The sequence below is a fragment of the Callorhinus ursinus genome, unplaced genomic scaffold (assembly GCF_003265705.2).
Source record: "Callorhinus ursinus isolate GAN/ISIS: 27379988/994484 unplaced genomic scaffold, GSC_fseal_2.0 scaffold14, whole genome shotgun sequence".
In the NCBI taxonomy this organism is placed as follows: domain Eukaryota; kingdom Metazoa; phylum Chordata; class Mammalia; order Carnivora; family Otariidae; genus Callorhinus; species Callorhinus ursinus.
This window is the reverse complement of record NW_027397076.1, coordinates 42,514,111-42,526,284: the sequence shown is the minus strand read 5'-3', so window position 1 is coordinate 42,526,284 and position 12,174 is coordinate 42,514,111.

Genomic DNA, 12,174 nt, shown 5'->3' with positions numbered 1-12,174 from the left:
TTATAAGGTAGTTCTATTTTTGACTTTTTGAGGGAAATCCATGTTGCTTTCCAGAGCAGCTACACCAGTTTGCATTCCCACCAACAGTGCAAGAGGGTTGCCCTTTCTCCACATCCTTGCCAACACCTATTGTTTCTTGTGTTGTTATTTTGGCCATCCTGACAAGTGTGAAGTAATATCTCATAAGACCCAAATAGCTAAAGCAGCCTTGAAAAAGAAAAACAAAGCTGTAGGCACCACAATTCTAGACTTCAAGTTATATTACAAAGCTGTAGTGATCAAAACAGTATGGTAATGGCACAAAAATGGTCACATAGATCAATGGAATACAACAGAAAACCCAGAAATGAACCCACAACTATATGGTCTATTAATCTTCAACAAAGCAGGAAAGAATATGCAATGGGAAACAAATGGTGTTGGGAAAACGGAACAGCAACATACAGAAGAATGAAACTGGACTACTTTCTTACACCATACCCCAAAATAAATTCAAAATGGATTAAAGACCTAAATGTGAGAGTTAAAAAGCCTAGAGGAGGACACAGGTAGTAACCATCTTGACATTGGCTGTAGCAACTTCTTACTAGAAATGTCTCCTGAGGCAAGGGAAACATGCAAAAATAAACTATTGGGACTTCCTCAAAATAAAAATCTTCTGCACAGAGAAGGAAACAACAAAACTAAAAGAAGGCAATATACAGAATGGGAGAAGATATTTACAAATGGCATATCTGATAAAGTGTTAATATCCAAAATATATAAAGAACTTACACAATTAAACACCCAAAAAAACAAATAATCCAGTTAAGAAATGAACAGAAGAGATGAATAGACATTTTTCAAAGAAGACATACAGATAGCCAATAGACACGTGAAAAGAAACTCAACATCACGGATCATCAGGAAAATACAAATCAAAACTACAATGATATATCACTTCATACCTGTCAGAATGGCTAAAATCAACAACACAGGGAACAACTTCTTATTGAAAATATAGACCAGAGTGCATGACAACCATAGTCAATGGTAATTGGTGTCCATATTTATTGAGTGCCTGATAACTTACAAATTTTTATTTTAAATGAAGATTTTAAATAGAAAATGGCATTGCCAGAAGTGGGTTTTATTCTTTTAAAAGAATTTATTTTTAAAAAGTTTTATATTTGCAGAAAAAAATACGAAGGTAATATAAATGGTTCCTATCTATGCCCTACCCAATTTCCTCTATTATTGACATTTTACATTAGCATGGTACATTTATTATATTTAATGAGCCAACATGGATACATTATTAACAAAATTCATTCCTTATTCAGATGTCTTTTGTTTTTACTAATGTCCTTTTTCTGCTTCAGGATCCCATTCAGGCATCCATATTATATTTAGTTTTCATGTCTCCTTAGGCTACTTTAGGCTGTAATATTTTACACAAATTTTCCTTGTTTTTTCATGATTTTGACAGTTTGGAGAATTAATGGTCAGGAATTTTGTAAGGTCATTTGTAGGATGACCCTCTATTGGAATTTTCTAATATTATTCTCATGATTAGGCTGGGTTTGGAGGATGTAGAAAGGAGGGTCACAGAAGCAAAGTGCCATTTTTATCACTTTGTATCAAGAGAATATTCTATCAACATGATTTATAACTATTGATGTTGACCTTGATCACCTGCACAAGGTGATATTTGCCAGGTTTCTCCACTTCAAAGTTACTCATCCCCACTTCCCATACTGTACTTTTGGATGGAAGTCACTAAGCATCACCCACACTTAAGAAGTGAGGAGTTAGGCTCCCCCTCTTTTAGGTGGAGTATCCATATAAATTATTTGTAATTCGTTTGCACTGAAAATTTGTCTATTTGGAACACTGATAAAGACTCTTTCTGTCTTTATGTAGGTTCTAAGTTATATCATTTTATTTTTCTCTGAACTTATTTTAGTATTTTTTTAAGGGAAAGTCTGCTATCAATAAATTCCATCAGTTTTGGTTTATCTGAGAAAGTATTCCTTCTTTTACTTTTGATGGAAGATGTCATTAGACATAGAATAATAGGTAAGCAATTTTTTATCCTTTTCAATACTTTAAATATTTTATTCAAGCATTTTCTTCCTTGTATGGTTTCTGAGTATAAGTCCAGTGTAATTCTGATTTTTGTTCCTCTACAGATAATGGGATTTTTTTCCCTCTGACTTCTTTCAAGATTTTTCTCTGTATCTTTGTTTTTTTTTTCAGTTTGAATGTGATATGCCTAGGAAAAAGTGTTTTTTGTTTGTTTGGTTGGTTGGTTAGTTGGTTTTGTATTGTTTTTTTATTATTCTACTTGGTGTTCTCTAAGATTCCTGGATCTATTATTCTGTCATTATTTTTAGAAAATTTCTGGCCATTAATATTTCAGATATTTCTTCTGCTCTGTTCTCTTTTTTTGCATCTGGTATTGCTATTACACATATTAAAATTGTCCCATAGTTCTTGATATTCTATTTTCTTTACATTTCAAAGTAATGATAATAATAGAATAACTTTTGAAAAATATCTCCAAAAATTAAAAGTTGGCATAAGTAATTCAGTGTGTCTTTAAGAAAATATAAAATAATATACCCAAATATGTTTGTAGGATGAATTGCCACAATTACAGTGGGAATAAAGTAACAAAAACAACAAAAATAATGAATCCATTATTATGATTGACTGCAAAGATATATGTCTACAAAAGATAATGACACTTACTTTTTTGAGCTAAAATATGTTGGTAAGCTTCCACTTTTATGAGTTCATTCCTTCATTCAGTAAAAACCAATAGAGCATGTACTAAAGTGTAGGGAATTTGCTCAGGCTAAGGATAAAAACATAAAAACTCATTCCCTCCTCCAACTTTGAAGAACCCAAATTTAAAAAGTGACAGACATTAAAAAAGAAAGCTAATAAAAATTTGAAAATTAAATCATGTATCTATTGTAGAACATAGAAGAAAAATCACATAATTGTTGCTAGGGAATTCAGAGACAAGTTAGCAGAAAAGACAGCTATTGAGTTTCTTGAAGAATGGATCAGAATTTTGCTACATGGACAAGGATAGAAGACTTGTTGAGAACAAATAAGAAAGCCCAGTACAATTAGGAACTATAAGTTGTATAGGATTTCTGAATTGTAGAATGTAAGAAGTTATAAAAAGTGAATCAGAAGTGTAAACAGGGACCAATTCATGCAGGGCTTTCTACACAGTGTTCCAAGGAAATTCAACATGACTGTTACTGAATACATTTCTGGAAAATCAACATGACTGTTCTGAATACATTTCTGGACTGTTCTGAATACATTTCTCCAGTGGTGTGGTTCCAGTATAATTATTTTTGTAAGAGGACTAAAGTTTCTCTTCAACTTGAAGAAAGAAAGAGGCATGAAAATTTTGATGTACTAAAAGCTAGTTGTCAAACAGAAGATAATAATCAGTAGAACATAATGTCTATCTCTCAAATAAAACTTTGGGAACTTTTAGGGAACTCTAAGTATCCTGACTTCAAAACACCTCCAGAACATTTTCCACTCAGTCTTCTTTGCTTCAGAACACAGTCTTTACCTGAAAAAGGCATTCCCTTCATTGTAGAGGAAATTACCACTTTCCTTCATGCCCACCAAAGGCGCAGCCCTACAGAACTTGTGTAGCAAGAAAGCATGCTTCCAAATAGTAAGATGAATGAATACCAGAGGGGAGTTATTAAGCCTACCAATATACTACAGCCTACAACTTCAGTGAAGTCTGAGAAGCTGAACTATCAAGTAAAAAAGTATTTATATTAAATCACATGATCTCTAGAATTTCTTGCAGATTGATTGAATTAATTTATTGACCAAAAAAGTAATTCAGAGAATCTTCTTTAACACTATTAAAAAGGCAGTATTTTTAATCAAATTAATTTTTGTAATAATCTGAATACATTTCTAAGAAAACTGCCTGCAAGATAAAACTTTTACAACTAATTCCTTTCAATGAAACTTTTTTCTGTATCTAAAATTTAATCTAAGGAACAGAAATCCTCCTATTATCCATGCTTAATCATTCATGCATCTGAATATGGAAAATATGTTTTGATATTTTAATGATAAAATCAAATGTATGCAGCATGCAAAGCAAATTGGGTTGAACTATTTTATTGCATACGGATGTTTTGGTACCAATTTAGAGGTATTTCTTTTTGTAGTACCTGGCAATATAATTTTATAGTTTATTGCTGAACATTCCATTAAATCATAAAATAATAATAATTCAATTATGTCATCAAAGAATATATTGTGATAATTTAAACTATGTTTTAACAGTCTCATTAATATAATTAGTCTTAGATAACAAATATGATTGGGCCCCAGTAAGAAATGAGATTTAATTGGCTCATTTCCATAGTTGGAGCTATCCAATTTAACTATAATTTTTCTCTTTTAAAAACACAGTTGTTTCATTTTCACAGAATAAGCCTTCTGAATTAGATATGAGAAGTAGAATTATGGTGAAACTTAAGCATTGGTTTCCATTTATCCCTTAGATCAACCCCAGTGGACCCGCTCCTTAATTTTAATTACTGAATCATGCATGTAATACACATCTTGCCTGTGGCATTCCTAGACAATTCAGCTCTGTCTACATTTGGGGTTTTAGTCTTTAAGAAAAAAGATATTCCTCCTCATATGGATATTAGATTAATAAAATCAGATCATAGCTTTCTAAAACTGGGATATTTTGAACTTAATTTCTAAAATGCAATATTGGTTCTGCTAGCTCTGGTAATTTAAGATTTATGTGTGTTGCTGAAGTTAAGACAAAACCCTTTTAGAAGCTGCCTGGCCAGATTCAACATCACTGAAGTTTTTAGTGATGCTCTCTGAAATGAAATGTTGAGCCAATTCACTCAGAAGAGTAGTAAGGGACCCAGGAAATGGTTTACTGAGAGTGCTTCATCTATAAACATTCAAAGAGACCTGTAGAAGGTGACTTAAGAGGTATGAGAGCATCACATGAAAAATTATCACTCAGACCCCAGCACTAGATTTGTGCTAAGGAATATGTGATTATCTATATATACCAACCAAAGTGGTAAATTTGGGACCAAAAATTGCATACGTCCTTCCTATTGTCTAAGTGAAGGTACAATGTTTTCTTAAATACTACCTCTGGGAACCAAGTTAAAATATCAGATAGTTTCACCTTCTTAACACTGTTTTAATATACCCTGCCGAAACTTTCAATTTTATAAAAGCTTCAGAGCTTGAGAAATAGTAATACTAATAAAAAAATATTTATTGAACTCTTGCTATGTTCCAGGAAAGTTCCTACTTATCAAATGTAATCTTAAAAACAAGCTTAAATGACGGTTAATGACTCACTTATGGAGACCTACTTATGACTATGTTTCCTAGTTAGAGTTTTCTCCCTCCATATATGTCATTATATTCATAACGCTTTGCCTTACCCTTATATTTTAAATACAGTGTGGATAGGTACAGTGTCTGTTCTAGTCATCATGTATGCCCAGCTCATAACAAATATCATAATAGATATTTCAAAGCATTTATTGGGTTATAGAATGAAGGGAGGTTTGAGTTAGCAGTTAGAAAATTAGTACATTCTTCTTCAAGAACTCTAAGCTAAAGAAAATAATTAGATGGTATAAATGAATCCTGTTGTGACCCTTTAAAATGTGTGCAATTTGAATAATTTTAAAGAGTAAAAACAGGAAAATCATTGTTAAAATGCCTCAATTTCAGTAAAATATCTGAACAATGAAGATTTAGTGACTTTCAATCTCCCTTCTTTGGCCAGAAATATAACTTCAGCAACACACATAAATCCTATTTGGCCAAAATAAATACATGAGTATATTTGAAAGAATTAACACAGTAATCATCTCCTTCAGTGGGGTTACACAGGGCTTATTTCTGCCTGCAAGTGAAACCAGTATGTCCTAAAAACTTAAAGCTAAAATATTCTCTGATCTTGTGTCAAGTGGTGGTTCAGATCCCTAAAGTCTGTTATGCCAATCGGTGTGTATGAACATGGGTTTCAGCTCTGGCGTGTGCCATATTGAATACTCTACCACTTGATGGGCGTTGTATAAACCTTTATCATCTCTACTCTATCCTGCTCCTCTTCCTGTGCTTCGTTCTTGATTGGTTACATTCCCTGCAGCAACAAGGGAACAAAGCACTTGCTTCAGTGGATCTTTTCCATCTCTGGTTCCTGTTTTCTGCTTTCATCATTTCCAGCTGTTTCCTAATATTTTTTTCCTGTATGTATGAAAAAAGACCAAACCCTAAGAGGTATACAAAATAATTCAAGAGATACTCCTCTGAATTTAAAAAGCCAGATGTTCAAAGAAACCCTTCTATAGGGAGGTGTGTTAAATAGTCTTTCATGTGTACAGGTTTATATTATAGCTTCAGATAACAGTAAATGCAACTTAGCTTATTGCTTAACAAAGTGCAATCAAAATTTTCAATTCTGCCCATTTAACTGAGAGATACAGCAAATGAAATTTTGTTAAAAACAAATTATTTAATTTAAAAGCATGTTAGCTTGTAGACATTGTTAAGCTAACAACCCATTTCATAGTCAGAAATCTATTTCTGAATAATTAAAGGGGATAATGTTATTTATATGATTAATGGTTAATTAGATTATTTGAATTTTTAACACTATAGAAAATTAATATTGTTGCTTATAAGGTCCTGAATTAATTTCCCTTTTTATTTAAGAAGATTTTTCTCTCCCAATTTCCTAATGGACTGCTGGATTTATAAATGAGTCAATTTCAACATTTGATCCCTAGAAGTCCTACTGATATCAAAATGTGTGCACATATCTTATAATCTTAATTTTGAAGTATGTGTTAATGTGTAATAATGACAGATACTTACATAGCATGGATTAGGTGCTTACTATTGTTAAGTAGCTTATAAATATTAACTCCTTTTGCCTTTATAATAACCCTATATAATATGTACAATTTTATTATCGTTTATAGATGAGAAAACAAATTATATAGAGAGGTTATATAATTTGAGGTCACTCAACTAGTAAAAATAGAGCCAAGATTCAAACCAAGGATTGTAGTTCAAGGCAGTATACACTCAGTCACTACTCCCTAATAGAGCTCTACATAAATGACATGAATCTGGAACATGAGAGTTTTTAAAGTTTATTTCAGTTGGCTCAAAATATATTAGGCATCAAGGGGGCCTTCTTTTTAAATGTTTGCATTCTCTCACAAGCTAAACACTCATCCATAACAACTGTTTCTAATATCTGACTCTTGATCTCAGCTCAGGTCTTGTTCTCAGAGTCTTGAGTTCAAGCCCCAGGTTGGGCTTCACGCTGGGCATGGAATCTACTATATAATCAATCAATCAATCAATCAATCAATAGTAAATATTATGTAAAAAAGGGGGGCACCTGGGTAGCTTAGTTGGTTAGGCATAACAACTGTTTCTTTCAACTGAAAAACATTTATCGGTGTGCCTTTATTTTTTTTTTAAAGATTTTATTTTTATTTGAGAGAAAGAATGAGAGAGAGAGAGATCGCACATGAGAGGGGAGAAGGTCAGAGGGAGAAGCAGACTCCCTGCCAAGCAGGGAGCCCGATGCGGGACTCGATTCCGGGACTCCAGGATCATGACCTGAGCCGAAGGCAGTGGCTTAACCAACTGAGCCACCCAGGCGCCCTATCGGTGTGCCTTTAAAGAAAACTATTTCTAAACCTTCAGGAAATTGTACAATATTTGTTTTTAGAGTCAATGTTTTTGCTTATAGAAAATGCTTGTAGGAAATTATTCAATGCTTGCCCTTGAGTCATTTTTTTCCTAAAGCATAAACTAAAATGGAGTAAATATTGAAATATTGCCTATAGTTTTAGGTAAACAATTTCTTAATATTATACTGTACACTGAATGTATTGAATGATGACAAGTATATCAATAATAGGAGTAAGAATAAAAATAATTCTCAAATACCATTTCTGTTTTATACTGCTGCATAACATATCATCAAAAACCTAGTGGCTTTAAATGACAAAATTCTTTATTTCTCATGTTTTGGTGTGTTGACCGGACTCACTTGGTATCTAATGGAGTATAAGATAGCCAAAAAGCTAAATGTGGCCTTACTCACAAGGTTGGCAGTTGGGCCTGACCTCCAGGTAGGAGATCAGCCAGGATCATTGATCAGTGGCCTTAGTACTTCTGCACGTGGGCCTGTCTACATAATTTCTTGGACTTCCTCACATCATAATGGTTTAGTTTCAAGAAGGAGCATTTCAAGTATACAAACACCAACAAGTAAGCTCTTATCCAGCCTTCACATTCATCAGGCTTGTTCATATTTCCTGGCCATAGCTAGTCACATGACCAAACCCAGAATCAATATGGGTGGGGACTACAAATGGGCATGAATAGAGTGGGGGTGTGGTTCCTTGAGTGCCATCAAACTAATAACTACCATTCAATAAAAAAGTAATATTAGCCCTTACCTAATTTGCCATCTCTGCTTTAAACAATGGGAAGTAGAACTGAAAATCTAGCCCCTGCCATCTTTGCAGACTCAAAGCCAGCATTATATAGACAGCCTCAGCATGACAATAGTGTAGCAGTATTATTTTCTCATTGAATGCCTTGCATATTGTATTTTAGAAATGAATATAGACCCCCTCATCCATTGTTTGAGTTGACTAGAATTTTGTCTTTACTCTCTTTTCTGATATTTTATCAAATTATCTTAAAATTCATTCCCTCTCTTAGATTCAAGCTTTTTTCTGAAAACTAAGTCTGCTTATCTAGCTGCTGACCTCTGTTAGAAAAGTATCACAAACATAGGAAATTTGTTTTAGTAGAATTCTAGCAAAAATTCAGTTGTATGCTTATGTGATTATTCAATTCTGGAGGATCCCATTGTCTAATGAGGGATCTGACGAGTTACAATAATTTTTTAAACAAATATTAATATTTGTGTGTTTCTTAGGTACTGTACCTTGCCAAACTGGCTACACTTTCAGTGTCCATCTAAGCACATCAGCATAAATCTCCGAAAACTTACATTTCTCTGGTCATTTATTTTATTGCTACATCACAGCTCTTACCTATCCCCTCCTTATTTTGACAGTTTTGACAAATTTATGCATCCATCTAACCATGTTCCCAACAATATGGAGGATATTTCCATAAACCCCACAAGTTCTCTTATATTCTTTGCAAGTTATTCCTCACCTATCACTTTCTCAGACAACCATCTGTCTGATTTCTATCCACTATGCACTAGACACAGTGGTATGTTGACTTAAAAACCATCTCAAACAACAACAACTCTATTTCATAAAGTTTGCCAATTTTGATAGTGTAAATTCTTGTACCATGGCACCATGGCTGATTTTAAGCTACCAAGGTAACATCACTGAATGTAGAATTGGGAAGAAATTTGCAATAGCACACCATTATACAGTATTATATTATTTCTACCTTTCAAATATAGTATGAATATATAAACTCAGCATAGATAAGAAGTGATGTTTTGAGTATTTATTATATATTACTTAATTATAAGTTTATGTAATTCAAATTATAATAGTTGTTTTGTTCAGCTGGCTCACAGAAATCCTGAAAATTTTACAGCTGATATGAGCCAGCTCCAACACAACACTAACAAGATTTGCCTATTCTGTGAAATGAATGCCATATCAGTAGAATTATTCTGTATGCCCTCTTTTTGTTTCTTTTGCACAAATAATGTGTCTGAGATTCATGCATGTTATTGCATGCATCGGTAGTTTATTGTCTTTTATTGTCAAATGGTATTCCATTCTATGAATAGAAAACAATTTTTTTAGCCATTTACCTCTTGATCAATATTTGTATTACTTTCTGGTTTGGATTTTACTAATAGAGGTATAAACATTTGTGTAGACTTATACTTTTATTTCTTTCAGATAAAATCCTAGACGTATGCTCGCTGGGTCATAGGGTAAGGGTATGTTTAGCTTTGTAAGAAACTGCCAAAATATCTTCAAGAAGTTTTATAATTTTACTGTCCCACCAGCAATGTATGAGAGTTTAAGTTGAATCACATCCTTGCAACACTTGGGTTTCCAACCTTTGTATTTTTTTTTTCATTCTAGTGGGTATGTAGTAGTATTTTATTGTGGCTTTATTTTTTTTTAAGATTTTATTTGTTTATTTAACAGAGAGAGGGAGACAGCGAGAGAGGGAGACAGCGAGAGAGAGAACACAAGCGGGGGGAGTGGGAGAGGGAGAAGCAGGCTTCCCGCGGAGCAGAGAGCCCGGTGTGGGGCTCCATTCCAGGACCCTGGGATCTGACCTGAGCTGAAGGCAGATGCTTAACGACTGAGCCACCCAGACACCCCTTTATTGTGGCTTTAATTGGATATACACTAATAAATAATTGGTACAAAATTTGCTCTTAAAGTGATCAATGCCTCCATCTTGGACCTGAAAGGCATTCATGGCAGTCTCAACTCATTCTCTCAAGTTGTTATGGCTGATAGAATTGAGAGAATTGCCCCAGATTTCCTTCTTGAAGGCCAAGGTAGAGTTTTTGCAATCACTAACATATCTTGCTATATCTTGGGCTTTAATGCATGGGCCAAGTGGAAAAGGTAATACAGAAATGTAGGGAGAAAGCCACCTGGTATTCTAAGGTAGACATTGATGACTTATGGGAATTGTTTTGCTGGTTGCATCCTGGACTGTGGGTTTCAAAGTTGAACTCAGTGCTGCATATTGGTCTCATCCTGCTGTGCACCTAGTAGATAAAGCATGAATTAAATGCTAGACTTGGCACCATCCTCTTTTGGTCACATAAATCGTCAGAAAATTCACCAAAAGCCAAGGTGACAGAGGAACAAGAGTGGATATCATTGAGAAAACAGTTATCAGGGTCTCCTGCTGTTCTACATATATCTTGCAAGTAGAGACACTGACTGCCCTTTGTCCTAGGCTATTTTTACAGGGTTATTTGTATTGCAAAAGCTTTGGAAAATAGAGATAATATCTTCTTTTGAAGATAATATCTATCTTACAAAAGATAGACATTCTTACACATTTAGTACAATAGTACAATTAGTAATAAAATGTTTCCTTCTGAAGTAAAGTAGCTACAAGCTTATTGCTGATTATAAAAGATTTGTGTTCCCTAAGCTTAGGGTTCTTCTCCTATAACAATCTACTGCATGTCCAGTTGTCAGCTGGCCCTCTTCATGGTGCTCTGTAGGAACTGGGACTCAGAACCAATGCAAAAATAGTGCTAATGTTTTGGCTATTGTTCTTGTTGTGATTAATAAACTATCCTTCACCTCGGACCCATGAAACTGTGGCAGGCTAACATAACCTTATAAGAAGGGTAAAATCTCAAACCTTTGCAGTACTTGACAGTGTCTATGTCCAGTAAAATCCAAGTAGAAGAATAGTCATAACTGTGTTATTTATTAACAACCAAACTCTGAAAACAAAGTGTCTATTAAAAGGATAATCGATTTTAAAAAGTTTTTATAGTATATCTACTATACAAGGAATACCATACAGCTATAACTGCATGGCTACAAAAATTAAGGAAGTGACAAAGCTAACAACATGGATGAATCTCAAATAAAATATATTGTATGATAGAAAGCACACACAAAATGATACATACAGTATAATTTCATGTATGTAACATACAAGAATGAGTAAAATTCATCAATAGTGATAGATGTCAGGATAATGGTTATGAAGGGGAGTTAGGTATTAACTCCGAAGGAGCATGAGGCAAGATTCTGGAGGAGCAGGGGATGTTCTGGGATATACTTTCATATATATGTGAATATACATATGGAAAAATGCATTTGTCAGTGATTAAGAATAGTATACTCTTGTTATTTTACTGTTACACTTTAATGAAAACATTTTTTAAATTATTTAAACTTTAGAGTAACTTTTCTTAATAAACTATGGCCTGCAATATTGAGGAAATTATAATATTGAGGAATACTTGATATTCTAAGAAACTTGAGAGAAGTTATTTTGCTGAATTAAACATGGTATCTCTTGTCTGATAATACCCCTGATTACATTTTATCAAGAAAGAAGAAAGAAGAAAGAAAGAAAGAAAGAAAGAAAGAAAGAAAGAAAGAAAGAAAG